The following is a 20,716-nucleotide window of genomic DNA, read 5'->3' on the forward strand; positions in this document are numbered from 1 at the left end:
TGAGAATCTATGGATCATGAGGCAGGTACAATATCAGGCCCAGCTCTGGGTCATCACTGGGTCATCCGCCATGTTTTCTCAGGGGGAGGGACAGAGATGGGTGCTGCTTTTTGAGGTCCATTCTTCCACCCTACATACATTTCTGTCACAAAGGTAAAGAAGGACCCTGAAGATTGAGAAACTGGGAGAAATGAGTACCAGAAAGAGGGGGGGGCAGGGGAACAAGGGGCTACGAGGAGTGAGGGAAAGAGAAGGGCTCCCAGAACGGGGCGATACACCAGCAGGCAGGGAGGTTGGGGCACATTGTATCAGGCTCGGTGGGCCCAGGGTTTTCCTCACCCCAAATGAAAGAAAAGCGGCAGGACAGAGCCATGGGTACAGGCAACTTCAGAGCCATGTTTGACAACAGGGACTGCACTCCGAGCAACACGTCCATTTGTTTCGCAGAGTTCAGTCCACAGCAGACAAAGCAGGGCTATTATATTATCTTTCTTAACAACGGGGTGCGGCGCCATTTCCTCAACGTGAAAATCTCACCTCCGGCACTGGTATTGAGTGAAATGGTTTGCTCTGAGACCGCTCAGAGTGCTCTTTCTAAATCCAACTGTCATGCCCCTGGTGCATACAAGTGCACGCAGGGGCTGAGAGGCCCGTGCGTGGGCACGGCCGGAAGTAGACAAAAGCCGGCTGTGAGGTGTTTGGCTGACTGTGTGTATGTTGTGTGTTTGTGTGTGTCTGACAGTGTGCGTGTATCTGTCTGTGAGGGGGCAAGCATAATTATGGTGGGGAGGGAGTGCTGGATAAACGGGGGATTCGGAGGTAGAACCCCCCCCCCCATTATAAACTGGAGCTTGGTTTTCAGGGGGGTGGAGTTGGAATAGTGATCTATTTGGAATATTAAAGGCCGCACCAAAACGGTTGAAAAAAATCAGTAATTTTTGTGTGCGGCCATTTATATATTCAAAATGATCACATAGGACCGGGATCTCAACTCTTGGTGTTCCAGGCTTAAAAGATGCATCCAGAGTATAACCCTCTGGGATATGGAACAGTCATTTCCTGATGTTTTAGCGTCAAAATCCACATTTTCTTTGTTTTGGTTTCATTCGTTTTTGTGATTGAACATTTCTGATAAAGGTACTAACTTTATAAATCACCATTGGGCGGCCTGGTCAAAACAAATGGCCACTGCATGCAGATGTTTCCTCAGGTGGCCGCACAGTTACATCCAAAAGAGTTCATTTTCCCCAGAGCATCACTTCCAGGTACGGCTTGATCCTAGAAGGCCGCCTGAGGACGAGACACATGGATTGACACATGTACGTGTAATGCCATGTCATTTTGACCACGTCGCCCTTTGAACATTTATAAAGTCTTTCACTTTATCAGAAAATTACAAGCACAAACACACAATATTGTTGACTTTTATCCTAAAAGTGAAGTTATTTTAATTTGAGAGTTACTGTTCTATATTCCAGAGGGTTACACTATGGATAATCCGCCCCTGAACGTGTGGAGATCCAGCACCAGGATCTTTAATATTTAAGAAATGAGATGACACTCAAGAAATTCATTATTTGCAATTCTTTTTTTAAAAAAACATATCAGGTGGCAATCGTTTACCTTTTGGTGTTCCAGGTTTCCAGATTCGCTGCTGCTGTTTCTGGGTGTTCTCCTACCAGGATTTGTGTTTTCTTTTCTAGGTCTTTGAGATTTGTGAAGCCTTTGATCTTCCTGGCGAATTCTTCATAGAATATTGTCTGTGTTGTTTCATATTTCAGGGTGGTGTAAAGGGAAGTGGGCCCTGTTTTCGAAGAGCCATGGCCACATTGCTGGCAGATCCTGTCTCACTCTGCTTTCCAAGACTGCCTGTGCCAACCTCTATAATTTTCCTGACTGTGGTCCCTCCTACGGTGTACGGAGCCCTGCAGCGGCAGGGGCGCGAGGAGACAGATGGTGACTGTGGTCCCTCCTACGGTGTACGGAGCCCTACAGCGGCAGGGGCGCAAGGAGACAGATGGTGACTGTGGTCCCTCCTACGGTGTACGGAGCCCTACAGCGGCAGGGGCGCGAGGAGACAGATGGTGACTGTGGCCCCCCTACGGTGTACGGAGCCCTACAGCGGCAGGGGCGCGAGGAGACAGATGGTGACTGTGGTCGCTCCTACGGTGTACGGAGCACGGCAGGGGCGCGAGGAGACAGATGGTGACTGTGGTCCCTCCTACGGTGTACGGAGCCCTGCAGCGGCAGGGGCATGAGGAGACAGATGGTGACTGTGGTCCCTCCTACTGTGTACGGAGCCCTGCAGCGGCAGGAGCGCGAGGAGACAGGTGGTGCAATTCCTTGCAGGGTGCAAGTCTCTGCTGGACCTCACCTGTGCATACTGACGGTCTAGGCATGCCGGAGAGCCTTCTTTGCCCTGGACCCTAAAGATCAGCAGCTGATGTTGCAGGTTCCCCAATGCTGACCCTCACCAATATCTACCATGAGATGTCTTGTTTTGTGATTAGCTACCCGATGTGCGCTTGGGTTAGCTGTCATGCTGGGTGCTCGCCTCCCTGGCAGCACTGTGCCAATGGGCAGATGTTGGGTGTAGGGTGTAGACTCCAGAGCCTCAGACACACAGGACAGGGGGAACTAGCTCGTGGGACAGGTGCATTCTCTTCTCATGCATACCATGAGACATGCTGGGATAGAATGCAGGAGGAAGTCGGTGAAGGACACCAAGACATGCTGGCATAGCACTCAGGATGGAGTCGGAGGAAAGGGCAGGACCAGTTTATGCCACTCCCTGTTCCTGGTACTACCTCACAGGTGTCTGAGTTGAGTGTTCACGTCATACAGTAGAAGAGAACCTCCTTGAATGCCGGCTTTGGATTGGCCAATATTTAATTAAACAATTCATTGTTAGTTGATATAGTGGAAAACACAAAGTAGTCAGTGCTAATGCATGATACAGGTCAGTTGCCATGACAACTATTTGTTCTGGTTCTCAACATGCCTTCCTCTCTCTTGGTAGCATTATTTGTGGCCACAGGGTAAAGCTAAAGTGCCACCATATGTGCTAAAACTAACAAGGTAAAAGAGAAACAGAAGTGGCAAGTAACAGTCCAGTCAGCAGGCCCTGGAACTATAGTGCAACAGACCCATAATACGAATAAGGTTAGTAGTGGTGACGTGCATGTCTGACTAAGTTGGAGATTGTGGGATCTTGCAGTACAATGCAGCAGCTTGCTCTATCCACAGGTTTCTAAGTGCAGCCTGGATGCAAGATTTTTGCACATTGGTAAATGCATATCTTGCACTGGAATATTGTAGCGCATGTTTTCTAGCATTGCGAATGAAAAGAGAAGTGCCAGTACCATGTTGTCAGTCTCCACACTGTGCCAGAGAATGGCACACATCATGGAGTCAGTCAATAGGCTCCACCAGTTTCTAGCCCCGGGAGCTATCCGACTGGCCCTCCTAGCCGTGCCTATCAAGGGTGTGGTATTTACAACCACAGCCTTCCGTTCTCTAATACTGACATCCAGAGGGGTGGCGGCTGCAGGAAGGTGTCATGGTGGTAAGTGTGTTCTGTAGTGTGAACCACCCCTTTCAAGAACCAAAATCCGGTGTCCCATGGGAAAAATGGGAACACTGACAAAAGGAGGCTAATCACTATACATCCACTTCTGGCTCCTACACCTTCCGATTAACGGCATACTATTGCCAGCCCCACCAGACCTGTAATGACAATAGCCCTTGTCAATCAGTTGTGAATGGCTCTAGTGTAGAATTGACATATAAGACAAACAAGGGCAACGCCAACAGTGTTGACGTTTCTGTATGCGTTGCCAAGCACTGCCATCATTGTACTGCATGGCCATAAGATGGCAATAGCTGGGAAATGGTGTGAGCACCTAGGTATAGGATGTCAGTGCCTGGCAAATGCGTAATACCTATACATATGCCAAAACTGTTGGCTTTGCTAATTCTTTTCAACATGAATTCAGTGCAAGAAAGAGATGGGATGAAGCATGGATTGCTTATAAATCAAGAGGCTGAAAGCACACTTGTTTAAGACATTTTATTGCACCAGGAGCTGATTTCCAGTGGCAATTAAGCTGTTAACTCGCAGCAGACTGCTTTAAAATAACACTGGCAGGCACTATAAAGCAAAACGTTTGATGTTACTGTTTGATAGAGCTAGCACAAAGAGCTCCCAAGGAGGTGTGTTTTGAGTGGGAAGGGCTCGGTCGTGGATGGAAATGGCCCTGGGGATTAGCATGGCCATGGGCCATCAATGGATGGGAAATAACCAACAACACACATGGATGTGTGTTCCTCCCCACACATGGCTACTGGGAACATCATCCGGGTGGGTTTTGGAAGTTAGGTGAAGGCTCATGTACACCGTAAATAGATATTGTGTAGCCTCGGGTGAGTTTCATGTACTGGTCTGCATAGTTGTGAGGCTGAAAGCCTGTTTGAGGAGGCAGTATTACTGCAATTTACTAAATGGTAAGGGGGCTCGGGTAGGGATAAGCGCATGTAGAATGGTTTTATCTTTCATTCTGGATTCATTTCTGCATACATTAGTTTGTTAATGCCATACACATTCCCTGTGTGCAGTGCCTTTGTGGGTATTGCATAGCTATTTAAACTAAATGCAGTATCCAATCAGTTGTTGTAGTTAAGATAATGGGCCTCATTACAAGTGAGGCGGAACGGGTTAACGGGACCCGCTAAAAGATGCAGACCCGTTAAACCCGTTCCACCTCATTACAAGCTCCCCTCGCGGGACCCTGTAAGTAACGCCTGGTCAAACCAGGCCTGCTTGCCGGGTCCCGCGAGGGGAAGAGGGAGCAAACAACGGGCCGCTCGTAATCGGCCCGTTGTTTGCTCCCTCCCCCATTCCCATTCAGCCCTCCGGGGGCTGAAATGGGAATGGGGAAGGTCCAGGCCCGGGTTCCTGGAGGGAGGAATTACCAGGCACTCTGAACTCGGAATGGCACGGTAATTCCCCATTCTGGGAACCCGGAGCTGATTTTGCGGCATAGCTGCCGCCAAGATGGTAATGAGGCCCAATATGTCTTTTGGGATTCTAATGTCACTGGTGGAGAGCTTTGCCACTGAGTTTGGTGTGAATTGTTGTCTTTGCAGCGTTCTTGTCTGTTGCTGTCATTACATGCGGGAATGCACTTGATCATGGCCCCATTTGTTTTCCGCCTGCAGACAACCATCTGGCTGCCACCCTTGACGGGTGGGTGTGGGGGGGCACACTTTGCCTCTACAAAGACAAGGCTTGGTGCTTAAAGACCACTATGGTGACGATGTGCGCAGTATAAAAGACAACATAACACAACGTAACACGCTGATGGATTTTTTTATTCTGCCCATAGATATATATGGCTGGTATGGAAAAGGAAGGTGGAAAATTAAGGAAAAAAAGGGGTGTGAGTAAGATGAGGGAGAAAAGAGTAGGGATAGAGGGGTACTCTGGTGCGGAGAGTGGGAGAATCTCTCATGAAGAAATAAAAGATTAACATTTCCCCAAAACAGAAATCAAAATGTTTGATCATTTTTCAGGGACCTGCACAAATTGGCAATTTGCATTTCTGACAGTCAATCCCGCCTTTTAAAAAAAGTATTTCTGTGATCTGAAGACTGCTGAATCCTGTACAAAAACAGCTGGCCAGTAAACTGAGCTGTTTGACAGTTCACCCTACAGGCACCTGTTAACCTAACTGGGCAACTGCAGATAAGGGAAGGGGTTGGGAATGGTTGCTTAAAATGCAGACTTCAGAAGGGCCTGGTCTCAACAATGCCCCAGGAATCCTCACAGGTTTGCTGGCAAAGCCTGACTACTGCTTGGGCAGCAGCCTGGGGCTGTGTCTTCAGCAAGGAACCCTCACATTGAAAGCCACCCTAACCTGTAAGTGTCTTCAAGGCCCCCCACTTCTCCCTACTATAGGACTCTCTGGCTGGGGCGAGGGGCTATTCAGCACTGTTTGTTACGTTTGCTGGGGCTTACATTTGTTGTGGGGGCCTCAAGCCCCCTCAAGCATACCACCAAGATGGCAGATGCCACCCACTGAAGCAGACCCACAGACCATAATTGGATGACATCACCAAAGTAATCATGAAGTGGCAACATGGCTGAACACACAAATAGAGGTAATAGGTAGGTGCCAAAGTACACACCGGAAATGCTTGCTGATACCTAAAAGCAGCAAACATGAGCAGCCATGAAAATAAAGATGGAAGCCACAGCTGCATTGAAATGAATGGAAGGCATTGATATGATTGGTTATTTATAACGCGCTTAATAACCTGAGGTTTCTACGCACGTACTTGGGGATCGAACCTGTGTTGCTCCATGTCGTCTTGCTTCCAAGGCGAGCACGTTGCCCCTGAGCTATCCTCCCGAGGTTCAAAAAGCCCAGTAAGTGCCAGAGAAGAGCCTGGTCTCAACAATGCCCTAGGAATCCTCAGAGGTTTGCTGGCAAAGCCTGACTACTGCTTGGGAAGCAGCCTGGGGCTGTGTCCTCAGCAAGGAACCTTCATATTGAAAGCCACCCTAGCCTGTAAGTGTCTTCAAGGTCCCCCACTTCTCCCTAATATAGGACTCTCTGTCTGGGGGTGAGGGGCTATTCAGCAATGTTTGTTAGGTTTGCTGGTGCTTACATTCTATGCTTAAAGAGCCCCTCCCTCTCCCAGTGCTGTGAGGTGGCCTTTCTATGACAGAAAGCGCTATAGTAGCCACAAGCATTCCATAACCCTAGGTGGTACAGCCATGTAACACATGCAGCCCCAGCACAGGAATCTTGAGCTGTGAAGTGACTGCCTCCTCAGACAATATATCATTAGAGTATCTCACTATTCTGCCCTCTTTCTGAGTGCCAGGGTGGCAACATGGCAGACAGATGGGTCCACGGATTCATAGCAGCCTGTCCTACCCTTATCTTCTACATCTACCTTGACCTTTCAGTTCATTCTAGACCAGGCCACATCTGGCCTCCCAACGTGGCATCCCAGAATGACTATTCTGGAGTTTGTCCTGTGGAAAAAAGTAAAAGGTAAATTTAGGTCAAAATCTAGAATGATTTACTGGGTGACTGGAGCCCACCTCGAGCCAGACATCATGAAGCTATTGCTGGGTGGGCCGCAGGGTCTGTTTTGTCTTCTTAGCTTGCTTGTCCCTTTGTTATGTGTGCTTTCTGGTGTTCATTCTGTTTGCCGTTTCCTGTGCGCCTATATGCCTAGGGGCCTCGCCGCATTATAAATGAATATACATAAACATAAACCATGTGCTATCAGCTACCTATTGACCAGCTAAATTACTTTGCATAGAGAATATGCCTGATGCCAAACACACCTAGAACATGCTATCCTTTCTACAATACTGATCTTTGATTCACCATAGCAGAGTCGCATGCCCTCAAGCTATCACAGAGCATGCCTTTCCCCTTCTACATCAGCCCATCCTTATGCCTGTGGCATTTAACCCACTTCCCCATCCTCTTATAGTCTCTTTCCTGCTTTCCCTGCATATACTAACTAAGGTCTGTTTATCAGAGCCCGAGGGAATTTTGCCAACCACCAGACAAGCCAGGCACTCTGAGAGCACTCCGGTGGTGATCTGGTGCAGCATAAAAGCCTTGTGACATAACATAAAATAACATCCCATCTTCTTCCTATTTCTACTCCAATGCAATCGTTTTTGCTTCTAAGTGGTGCAAAAGTACTACCCAATAGCAAAAACTAAAAGGAAGTGAGCTTGCACTACTGAAGTAACAAATACGAAATATAGGCAAATATTGTCATTAAACTGCTACTGGAAAATAAAATTTGAATGTTATAAAAAGAACTAAGAACTAGCCTGTGATTTAAAAATACCTCTTGAAGTAGGAAAATGGGTCTAACTCCGAGTTCAGTGCTGCGATAAATGTTTCGTAGGAAATTCCGTTCTGCCACTTTATTTGGTGGTACCGGAATTACTGCTGATTTTACAGCACTGCAGATAGATCGGGGCATACAGTACAGTGCAGCGGAGGTTACAGTAACCCGTCCACTTAAAAGTGGGGAATTACCACCAGCATATAGCTGAAGGTAAATCCAACACTAACAATTCATTGGATTTACCCCTTAGAATTTCTGCTTGCAGTAAATCTAACAAATTACTATGGACTCCAAAAAGAGGGATTACCATAACCTTGCCGCCAATTGCAATCCTGTGGTAAATCTACAGGCACCTGGGGCAGTAACGGTAAATGAGTGTGGCGGTAATTGCACTGGAATTATTGAAAGACGCCATGTAACCAATGTCAACAAGCATTCATAAAGCCAATGGGCCTCATTGCACGGATGGCGGTAAGGGTTCACCGGTACCGGTAAGGGTACCAGTGCCGGTAAACCATTACCGCCTTACTACGAGGACCCTTTGTGGGACCCTACCTTAACGGCTGGTTTTACCAGCCGTTAAGGACGGGACCCGCAAAGGGACCTAGGAGGTAATTACGGTACCGCAATTTGCAGTACCGTAATTACCGCCTTCCCCATTCCCATTGAGCCCTATGGGGGCAAAAATGGGAATGGGGAAGTGCCATGGTGAATGGGGAATTACCGCCCCCACACACCTTGGAATAGGGCGTTCATTTCCGCCATTCACCATGGCGGACTCGGTAAAATCCGTCCGTGTAATGAGGCCCAATAGGTTTTAGCTGTCATGTGTCATTTACAGTCAGAAATGCTCCAATAAGGGCTTCTTGTGCCGTTATGGACACCACATGTAAGGGATAACATAGCTTTGGTGCAAGCCTGGTGAGGAAAGAAAAGAAAGAAACACATTTAGGGCTGAAAAAACTAATAAACGACCTGTAGACCCTTGAGTTCTCAATTCAACATTGCCTTTTTTCCTAAAGTAGGAGTAGAATGAATGTTTCTGCAATGGAGAAGTGCCCTAAATATGCACAATTTAATTTGGCAAAATGATTGCATATTTAGCTGTCATCGGGTGATGCCCCCAAAGCATGAATTGAGCGTTATAGCCTCACCATTTGCAAAGCCAAACCCTAGGGCTGCTACTTCTCTGGTGGTTTAGTGCTGGTGGCGATCAGAGTCCACCTTGCAAGGGCCATGCACAGTGCATCATTTGTAAAGAAATAAGTGCCAGGGCCCACATATTTTCTATCACTCCTGTGACACTGCGTATGGGTAGTTCCCCATCACTGCTGCCACCACCCATAGCTGCTCCACGCAGTGTCGACATATTTGGGGTTACACCACAGCTCACACCTGCTCGTTGTGATTGATGGATGCACTGACTATAACCACTTCATAATTAAAGTGAGTCTGAGACAATAAGTGCCAGGGCTCAAAAATAAAACAACCCCACATATTAAGCACTGATCCTTGAGGCTCAGACTATCATCACCTCATCTAAAAACATACTTCGTGTGATCAGAATACTGAGAAAGAGAATTCTGATGTTGTTTTTCATGTTTAATAGCTCTGTGTGTAGATGCTCAGATAGCAAGTGAACCTCTGTTATCTTTTTCTGTCCGGTAACACTTGAACCTCTGGTCCAAGAATCGGGCCATGTTTTTTGGTTTTTGTACACTAACCCAATATGAATGTGTTTAACTGATGTTTAATTGATGTTTGTGAGTTTGGAACATATGAGAAAACACATGCCTTTTTCAATATAACGAAACACTTGAATAGGTCAAAAGAAATCACTTTTTGGCCCACTCCTCTTACCCTATGATCCAAATAAATGTGCACAACACTCTACTTATAAGACCCGATCAGGGTACGTTCGTAGTTTTATGGTTCAAGCAGTAATGTACTAGGTCAACAAAAATACAAGTATTACATAACACTCATACATGTAGGTAAAACATGACACTTTAAGGGCTAAATGGCCTAATGAATTGTGTGTCAAATAACATGAAAGTAAATCATGCACTGTCAGATTCTAGTAGACAGTGTTTAACAGAGAAAAGATGAACATTCTTAACAAAGACAACAAAACAAATGACAAAATGTTCTTTTCCAAGAGAACAGTGACAATGCACTGTGGTTAAAAGGTGCGTGGGTTAGATGAGCCTCCTGTCTGTCACGGCCTTCTTCAGGATGGGGGCTGTATGAGAGTGGAGTGCTGTGGATATGGAAGGGGAGAAAGAATCGGGGGAGTGTCCAAAGTGACCATGATTTATTTACAATAAATGTGCCATGTAGCGAAAATATCATGGAGAAAAAACATCTTACCTAAGGGGTTAAATTGACCATAGGTACATGTTGGGCGACCGTCTCACAAAGTACTGGTCCCAGAATGGTCCTAATATATACAAAAGGAGGAAGGGAAAATATTCAAAATATTGTCCAAACGTGCTGTGCACGAACTCTCAGCTAGAAATTTGGCTGAAAACAAGCTTACCTCAAAATGGAGGCTGTAATCAGGCTTGTTCCCGTGGTAGGGGGATGAATCCTACAAGAGAGCATAATGTTAATTTGCTACTTGATGTCTAAATGCTTGTGTGCAAAAAAATGCTATAAAAACAATTCGGTTTGTGGGCATACGGGCATATCTTAATTCGGCAGCACGCGAGGCATTCGCAAGTTGTGTGTAGCTGACAGAGGGCTCCAGCAGCTACGATGCGGACTGCTGAGTCATTCCACGTGAATGCGGAGCCTGGAAATGAAGTGTTGCTAACGCCGTTGCCAGGCTCCAGGACTATTTATACGGGTGGCCATTTTGGGGAGTGTCCGGTCGTGTCACAATGTTTGAGACATTATACGTGCCGAATACGTAAACAAACTAATTGTAGTAGGTATCCTCGCCTTCCCCCTAAAAGTGGTGAAAAAAGACAGAATGTTTATACCGGTTGCCATGGTAACCCTACTACGATCGCCTAAAACGCCAGTCAGGACTCAAAAAAAGTTAAATGAAGCATGGACACAGTCCACTTAAAGACACAGTCCTACATAAGTCTCTGAGCCAGCTGGAATGTGGCAGAAGAATGACCCCTGAATGTGTGTATATAAAAATAAACATGTAGTGTCTCATGGCATTGTTGTGTCATAATTCTTTCAACACGGCTGTCCAGACTGAGGAATAATTCAATGTCAAAGCCAATTTAGCACATGCTCATCGCATCTGATTATACAAATGAATATTTTTGGCAAACTGAAATTAATGCGTGCCATGACTCCACGCGTAAGTTATCAAGAAAGGTGGCAGTGTATCATAGCGTTGTTGCAACATACCAATATGTGTTCATCATTGCTGTCTAGACATAGGTATCATACATTGTAAAAATTAGCATAGACAAGTCTCATTGTGTACAGGGTGATTCAAAGAGTCTTACATGAAGATGGTCCCATGTTACTCCAATTGGTACATTTAGTAGCAAAAACATTGGGCTAAAAGCCTGTGGGATAAAAACCTGTGTAACAGACACGTTGTAGGAAATGTTCAAAGTCGTGGTCTGCACATAACATTCACCTATGGAGCATACAGGCTACTATATCACAGGGTAGGCCAAACACTGAAATATGCTTCATGCCAAAGAATTATCAAGAAGTCGCCACTGTGCAACCTCTTCTATTATTGCCTGTGATGCTATCAGTGCTGCCACTTCAGCCTAGTGAAGTTACATGAAAGATTTCCATTCTACGGAAATGTTAAGTCCTGTATGTACCGTGTCTAATCTATGTACCCATCGTTGCTCTAGTTGTGTGAGGGTTCTGTTTATGTCCCCCCCCCCGTTTAGCCGGTGTCACCTTTTGCAGTATGAACCATCTTAGATCAATGTCTCTATGATGTTCTTTGCTCAAATGTTCAACCAGGTGTTTGTCGGCAACCCTATTCCTTATGCAGGAACGGTGCTCGGAGATACGCATCTTGATAGGATGGATAGTTTTTCCCATGTATAGTAGACCGCATGGGCATTGTATTACATAAATCACGCCCTTTGTGTTTGCAATTAGTGTGGTCTTTCATGGTGTTCAAATGATTTCTTCTGTAAAGTCAGCGGGCATGCACCGCACTTCCCACACTTGTAATGCCCCGTCAATGCGGGTAGATGCCACAATGTGTTGTCCATTCTTGTTGGTGGTTCAATGAACGTATGTACCAGGGAATCTCTTAGGTTCTTATTCTTCTTAAATGCAAAACATGGTATCAGGTTCAGAGTGCCAGGTTGCTTTACCAAATGACAGTTTTTCTTTATAGTCTTCTGTATTAATTGGCTCATGGGTCCAAAAGTGGTAACACAAACCAACCTCCCTAGGTCCTTTTTCTGCTTATTTTCAAGGCAGATCTCCGTTGGTGTGTGTCTTGCTCTCTTTTTGGCTTGTTTGATGGATTTAAGAGGGTATCCTCTTTCTGTTAGATGTGTTTGTAAATCGTCCGCATGTTTCCTGTATCTTTCGATCTCGGTACAGTTCCTACGGATCCGCAAAAACTGTCCGTAGGGCAAGTTGTATTTTAGACACATTGGATGGTAGCTTTCAAAGTGGAGCAAGCTGTTGCGGTCCGTAGGTTTCCTGAATAATTCTGTCTTCAGATGATTGCCTGTTTTGTAGATGTGAAGATCTAAAAAATCGATTTGGAGATGGTCCCACTGAATGGTGAACTTTATATGTGGGTTCCTTGAACTTATCCATTGGTGGAAATCCTTATAAGTAGAGTGTTGTGCACATTTATTTGGATCATAGGGTAAGAGGAGTGGGCCAAAAGTGATTTCTTTTGACCTATTCAAGTGTTTTTTTCTATATAAGTAGCCCTCCTGTGCAGAATAGGTCCCTCACCAGGAGCCCTGTTCCATTAATAAAATGTTTTAATATAACTACATTCTTTAGTAGAGAGAAATGCGATCAATCAATAAAAATCGTTTGTTTTTACAAAGGCTTAGAAGAAAATAAGAATTTTGTTGGGACCCTGTGTAGTGTGTTCATCGGTTGACATCATAGTTAACCGTGTTTCCAGTCAGTGTGGATTTTTAGCATTAAAAACACAGGAGAAGGAGGAAGTCTGTGATCCTTGTTTTTCAATAATTTGATCACCCTGGTGATGTCACAGACCCCTCGATAAACAAAAATGAAGGGTTTGACCTACCGTGTATACATCACCTCACCTAGGTCACAAGTTATTTTTTTTATTGTATATTGTGTACATGGTTTAACCCCTTAAGTGCTAACGATGAGTATGCTTGTCCTATTTGTATGAAATTGCATAAAGATCAGCATTTGCAATATACCAATAAACCATTCATATAAATACACAAGTCATAAACTACGTTCAAAGATAGGAAAACAGAATTACAAAATCCTGCCTAAATTACAAAGGGTTAAGTAAGTCCAAAATCTTCCCAAAGCTAAAATCAAAGCGATCTGCCACACATGCATTAAACATGACCACATGTTTTTCTTAACGAGAGCTTTTGCACTATGAACACATTTCCTAAAATGGGCCATTACCAGACTGGGCCTAGAGACCCAAGCTACTCCTCACTGATGAGGCCCAACACAGCCGAAACATGTTTGGGGATGCGTGTGGTCTCGTGCAGAAGGGATGTGACCAAGCAGTTTGGGCTCAACTGCCCCTTTTGGGGTTGGATGAAGCTTGATTTGCTTATGGTCTTTCCCTTTTTATAATGGCTTGGCAGGCCAAGAACGATGGTCTGGAGGGTTGCCCAGAGTAATGCCAGAGGTTAGGATTAATCCCAAACCTTCCAGCCATCGCCTCCTTTGTTTTGCGGGGTGAAGAACCCAGGCCTAGTCACTGCCCTTAAGTCAGATGATATTAAAATATTTTGGGTTTTTATTTTGAGGGAGCAGTGAACTGCTGTTCCTCGGCATGTGCCAGCCATTCCACTAGCTGCACATTCTGCATCATATCAAGTTCAGATTTGGCTGGCTTCTTTTATTGGCTAAGGAAAGTGGAAAGAGAAATAACATGGGCAAGGAGTGGAGGAACCTTTGGGAAGTGCCCATAGGATTCCACATTCCAATGCACATGATACACTCCCCTATATTTATACAACATAAGCCTCCATTTATTTTAAAACAGGGGGCTGGGATTCAATACCTTGAATGAATTTGATATTAATATTTCCAAATTAAATAAGGGGTGTGAGGTCAATATAGCCCCAAGACCGATGAACTGTCCTGGCACATTGGGTCTAAAAGTGCAGAAATACTTTCTTGTAATTGGAAATCACACTGTGGACTGGCAGAGAAAAGGCCAGCTGTTCATTTTAACTGCACAACTATGAAACGCTAGTTAATTTGTTAAAATAGAGAGACCATGGAAATGTGTGCACAAGGAACATTTTAAATATGAAACTACACTGCAGAAGAGAATTCAAAGGCATACGGTAAGGAAACTGGTAGACATACTAAAACAGTTTTAAATAAGCTGCAAAAAAGAAGATGGAAGTGAAATGTATGGAATGGGATACAAGATATGGGAGCAGACACCATGTAATGGAAATAAATTTGTATTTTAAACTCACCCGTTTCAGTTCATAAGAATTGGATTCAGACTGTGCAGAAAACCCAAACTGTGACATTCCCTCTATTATCTGGAAATGTATTTGAAGCTGCAGCAGTGCCTGGGAAGGAATTTATTCAGGTGAGGTGCTAACAACTGTGTAAGCAGAGAAGCAGCCCTTAGTTGAACTTTGGAAAATAGTTGGAATTAAAAACTTAATGCGCGGTCTCTATCCCTGAGCTAATGACAGTGGACATGCCCCAGAAGATTGCCACATGAGGGGGGGGGGAGTTATACCCTCTGCTCAAGGAAGATGAGCACAGATGGGCATTATCCCTGGGAAAAAGAAATGGTAAATGCTTTTATGGCAGGACTTGGCTCAATGAAGACCAGAGGCCAGGCCTACATACAGAATTTGGGATTGAAATATGCAAGTTAATTGAAGGGAAAAAGGCATGTCATTATTTTTACATAGGATTGTATGCAGTATCATACTTAGGCCATTATCTTGGGAACTAAAAGTCACATAAAAATGGCTTGAATATCGTTAAAAGGCTTATGAGAAGTTCGACCTTGGGAACTAAAGATATAAGCTGAAATGTGATGATAGCTTCCCAGAACATTTTACGAAGTGGAGATTCAGGGAGATGATAGCTTACTGCATTAGATATCAATATAGAAAACCTTGTGTTGATAACTGTCATCTTTGTTGAATAAATTACAAACATCTTCCACTCGAACCTGCAACATTGTGCCAAAATGAGACACATTTCATTAAGTCTGGCATGATTAGAGCATTTCAAAATCATATTGTTTGTGACTCTTATTTGTAACTTAAAACATTTTGCCATGTTGTCGTTTTTAAAGGTCATAACTGAAGTGGTCAAAAATGCCATTTGAAAGGGGTGGAGTTATAACTCCCGGGGATGATGCCTAGTAAGTAAAGGAACCAATCATTGGAATGGGGTAAACAATAGATATCCAACCAAAATAGTTAGCAAATCAGCTGGCACATCCTAATTTAGATAATTTTGGGAGTGGTTAAAGATTTATAAGCAGACACACAATGGGGAAAGGGGAGAGCGGTCTGCTATGATCTGAGTGGGACTACTGAAAAATTGCTGGAGAACCAACATTGCATGGGAGATGAATCAGACCAGGCGGAAGACTAAAATCTGTAGGGAACCTGGAGAGGTAAATAAAGGTACGGATTCTGGAGGTATCCATGACTGAACCTGGAGAGGCAATCTAATCGATTCTGTATGCGACCCATGAGATGATTCAGGAGCCCTGATGACTTTTCCGACGCACAAAACCCAGAGATATTATTTTTAAGTAACCTGTCCAACCAAATCAATTCTTGTGGGGGTCTGTTGGATTTAATATCTTTCCTATTGATTGGGTGGGCCGACCAAGTAGATTCTTAGTACTTTTACTAAGTAATAATGTAATTAATTCCCCTATAGCCAACTGAAGTGGGTTGATTTTGTTGAAATTCAAAATCAACATCATGGCTTCCAGTGTGGATACAAATATAGTATGTTAAAGTAATTGAGTACTCCTATTTCTTTTTGCCAACCCCACATTTCCCTAAAGGGAGGAGTGCATGAAAACGAAATTCCCAACTATTCCCTAGTCCCTAGACCCTGCCTTAAAGCAAAGGGGTTTACATAGTAAACTTAATATCTGGGTGTGTGCTTGGGCGGAAAAGGGTTTTGCCAACTTAAATAGATTGAAGTACCTGATTTCAAGGCATACCCTCTACAGAGGGTGAGAAAGTGACTTTTGGTAGAAGATTCTGCATTGCATAGTGGTGGAGGAGAAAGGGTTCCAAATATATAAAAAGTGTTTTGTTTTTAAAAGTCTGTTGTGCTCCAACACCACTAGTATTGCCAAGTGCACAGGGAGATGATGTGTGAAATTGCTTTTGTCAATAGAAAAGTGTTGCATGTTATTTAAATTAAACTTCATGTGAAGTGTATTGCCAAGTGTATCATCGACTCAGGCTTCAAGGGGCTACGTGTTATTTAAAGTAAACCCCATACAAAGTATCTTGTGAAGTTAAATTGTTCCGTCATGTCCAGGGGGCTGCACAATTCTTTACATTAAGAATATTTTGTGAGTGATACCGGTATCTGAAGTATTCTGTAGACCTGTGTTTCTATGTAACCAGGGTGGAAAAGAACCCAAGAAGGAAAACTGATTCATGTTGTTGGGTTAAAGAGTCTGTGATCTGAGTTGTCCTAAACCAATCAGTGTTTTCAATGTGTGTGAAAAGTGAATTGTCAGGAAAGAAAAGCATGTGGGTCACGGAGTGAGTTGGTGTGTCTTGTGATTTTGTGCAAATGTTTATTGCACATATTAATTCAAAAATAAATGTTCTTTCTACATGCCGGCATGGTTCTTGGCTTACCTATTGCCAAAGGGGTGGGGGCAATCTACATGGTATGATATGGTACATAGAGAGGGATAGATTGAATATCAAGAGGTACATTGGTGTGGCATTTTTGACTGAGGGTGGGGGGGCAAATTCCCTGCATTAATTGTTGCCTTATAAATATATCCCACAGGCGACAGGTGCTACCAACCTCAAATCCTACTCCACCTCAAGCTTTCCCCTCATCCTGCAAAATCCATCCTTATGCCCCAAAATACAGATAGCCCTTGTCCTAAATACCCTTAATCCTCATGGCCTGAGAGCTTCAAATGCATCACCCTCACCCTGCAGGCCCCCACCACTGCATGCCGTTAATATGTATCTACTCATGCGTGGCTCTATGACTCGGAGGACCCCCAATCATCAGATGGCCGAAGCGTCAGTAGCACCCTGTCCTGAGTACGTCCAATACCCAGACACTCTTGCAGCCCTGTATCCCCCAATAAGTAGTTGGGGGGGATACATTGACTGGGATAGATTGAATTATATCAACAGGTATATTGGTGTGGCATTTTTGACTGAGGGCGGGGGGACAGGGAGTTTGTCCCCCCCACCCTCAGGGTGCTGCAATAAGTTGACACCCTCCGAGCTTCAAACACCCCTTCACCATTCCTGACTGCTAGCCTTTTTTTGACACTCCCAGCTGCACATACCTCCCAGCTCTGCATGTTCCAAATCCACTGACACTCCTGGTGCTGTATGCCTCCATCCATGGATGCACCCAATAAGCAGACACCCTTCAAGCTTCAAATGCCCCTTCACCATTCCTGACCACAAGCCCATTATGACCCTGCCCCCCCAGCTCTACATACCCCCCCAGCGTTGGGTTCTCCAAATCCACTGACACTCCTGATCCTACAAGCCTCCATCCAGAGATGCCCCCAACAAGCAGACGCCCTCCAAGCTTCAAATGCCCCTTCACCATTCCTGACCACAAGCCCTTCATGATCCCCCACCGCCCCCCCACCCCGAGCTCTACATACCCCCTAGCGCGGCATGCTCCCAATCCACTAACACTCCTGGCCCTGCATGCCCCCAACTATGGATGCCCCCAATTCTCAGATGGTCACCTGCCATGTATGCCCACCCAGCCTTCATTGCCCCCTGCAGCATGCCCTCTCAAAACAGCCGCCCCCGCCCCCGATACACTTTATTCATCCCACTCCCAGAGCCCCCAAAGCCCAGGAGAGTACGTTTGCCCAGAAGTGTAGGGCAACAATGGAGGGGGGAGGGGATTTTCCCACAGAAAAGATTAGAATGAAGTGTGTGAACCAGTAAAATTGTAATTAATTAAAGGTGTAGCAAGGCCACTTGCTGCTGTTATATGCATGTGTGCAGCCATTGTGGATGTGGTACAGCACGAGCTCTGTTATCTGGCAATCATGAGACAGCACAGCTGCAGAATAACAGAAGATGCTGATGAGTCAGGTGAGTCAGTAGATAGCTGTTAGGGAGAATTCTCTGGTTAGGCTGAATTTCCCTACCTAGTGAGTCCCCCAGCAGCTTTGCTGGATTTCTGGGGTTTAATTTTTTTTCTCCTGCCAAGAGTGAGACTCTTTTACCCTCACTCTTGGACATGTTGAAGTGTGTTTTCTTGGTTAAACCTTGTGTTGAATGGGCTATGGGGTCTTTTACTCCATAGGGCCTCATGTATTTTTGTGATGTGGGTCACACAGCACCCTCTGTGCCGTGACCCAGGGGTGTCCTAGGGACTCCCCAACATAGACTCCATACCCTGGGACTGACTACTGTCTCCCAGGGCATGTAAAGTCACCAAAGACTTTGCTAGTCTTGAATCCTGAACAGAACCAGTACAAACCATCATATTGTGGACGTACTGGCTGGGGCAATTCGATTGCCCCAGGGTCTGTTAGTCGAGGGGGCACGTCTCCGTCCCCCCTGATCGAGTTTTGGCTGGTGGCAGTGGAAACTACTTTTTATATTCGACCGCGAATATTTCCCTATGGGATTTCCCATTGTTTTAGGCTAACACATTTAATTATTTATTTACGGTAGCCTTAAACATACCGCCGGTTTATATATTTATTTTTATAACTCCGGTTGGGACTTTTTGCCAAAACTTGATTCTAAAATGGCGTTGGTGTTCGCCTCTGTAACTCTGACCCAAAGTGGAGCCCTTTGTTCCACTTTTGGCGGGCTTCTCCACAGAAGCCCTCCAAAGTGGTGCCACTCTGTCTGGGGTACTTAGGAGGGGTGGAGGGGGATTTAGGCACCCTGGACTGAGTTACCTTGGTAACTCAAGTCGCACTCCGTCCTGATTGGCCCAAGTGGTGAGCCGCCCGGCTCACCACTTAGCATGTTTGAGTGACAGCTAGGCTGGGTGAATGGGGGTTTGCTGCATAAAAGCAGGGCTTTGGGGACTGGGACTTGAGAAGTCGCCACAGGACCAAGAATCCGACGAGGGAAGAGCTGAGCCGACCTGCTTCGACGACACCACCCGGTGGAGCCCTGCTGAACCGTCTCACCACTTTTTCCCGACGACCGAGGAGAACTCTTAACGGAGTGGCTCCTTCCCTTGACTGGTGGGGACAACCAGTTTTCGCCTTCTTTCCGTCCTTTTGAGGTATCTCGTGGCCGCCTTGCCTGTGCCAAGCACCCCGGCATCCGGAATACCACACTTTACCCCCATACCGCGAAAGTCGGTACCAACCCTTTAACCGGAGGACTCCGCGGCTGGTTTCTTCCCGGGCAGTGCTACGACCTTTCTCTTCTGCTCTTCAGCGAGATATTCTTCTCCCCTGACCGACGTCGAGCCTTGCTGTCGCTGCCTGGAACAACTGCCCCCGCTGGAGGATCCTTTCCGCTTAAGGTACTGTGTTCCGCCTGGCTTCCCTTGCTACCGACTGTACGGGGTAGATTTAGTCCCCGGCTTTCGAACCTGGGAGTGCCTGGGACACTTTGGCTAAACTTTCTGAGCCACTCTAAACTCTTTTTGACTCTTTGCAAGACTTTGAATCTCTAACTAACAGTGTGATCTTGGGCACATTTTCGCTCCGGCTACTCTAAGAGTGGGCCCTGCCTAGTGACTTTTGCTCACCTGTGACTTTATTCTTCTTTAAGCCTATTGCAAGTGTTCTGGACCTTAGAGTGGTGTGTCTAACCTATTTCTGCTTTTTCTCTCCCTTTCTTGGAAACTACTAGAGTGTCATCTAACGTTAAGCACTCACCTCTGTTTTAATTAAGTGGTGTTAACCTAGAGTTGTCTAGATAGGAGAAAGGATTGAATTTACTTTCAGTATAACTGTGTTGAAGTGCTTTTACTATATTTTTGCTAGAGTGTTTTTAACTTATGTGTATTTTAAATAAATAACTATATACTTTTGAAACCAAGCTCTGGTCAGTGTTTGCTTGTGCTATTGTGTTTTGGTACATATTGTGTATACTTTACATACTGCCTAACTCTTCTTGAGAGAAGTCTGACTGCTCAGCCACAGCTACCAGGTAAATCTGGGTGGTACAGACTGCTACCAAAGGGGTTTACTGCTCTACCTGTAGTCTTAAATCTTTTGCAGTGTTCCCCAAGGGAACTGCACAGGTTTCTGCCTAACACTGGTGTACAGCGGTGGGATTTGTATTGAGTATACATTTTATTGTGCTTTAGATACCTTAGTGCAACTAACCACAAAGCTTAGCACTGAAAAAGTAAAACCTCTAACATGTCAGTTATAGAAAGCTATAGTCAAGAGTCCCTTGCAGCCAAAACTGCTGATTGTTTAAGAATGCTCTGTAAACATAAGGATCTCCTGACTAAGGGCAAGAAAATGGAGCTGATTGAA

This window comes from Ambystoma mexicanum, chromosome 14 (genome assembly GCF_040938575.1).
Source record: "Ambystoma mexicanum isolate Mex_15411 chromosome 14, UKY_AmexF1_1, whole genome shotgun sequence".
NCBI classification, from domain to species: Eukaryota; Metazoa; Chordata; class Amphibia; order Caudata; family Ambystomatidae; genus Ambystoma; species Ambystoma mexicanum.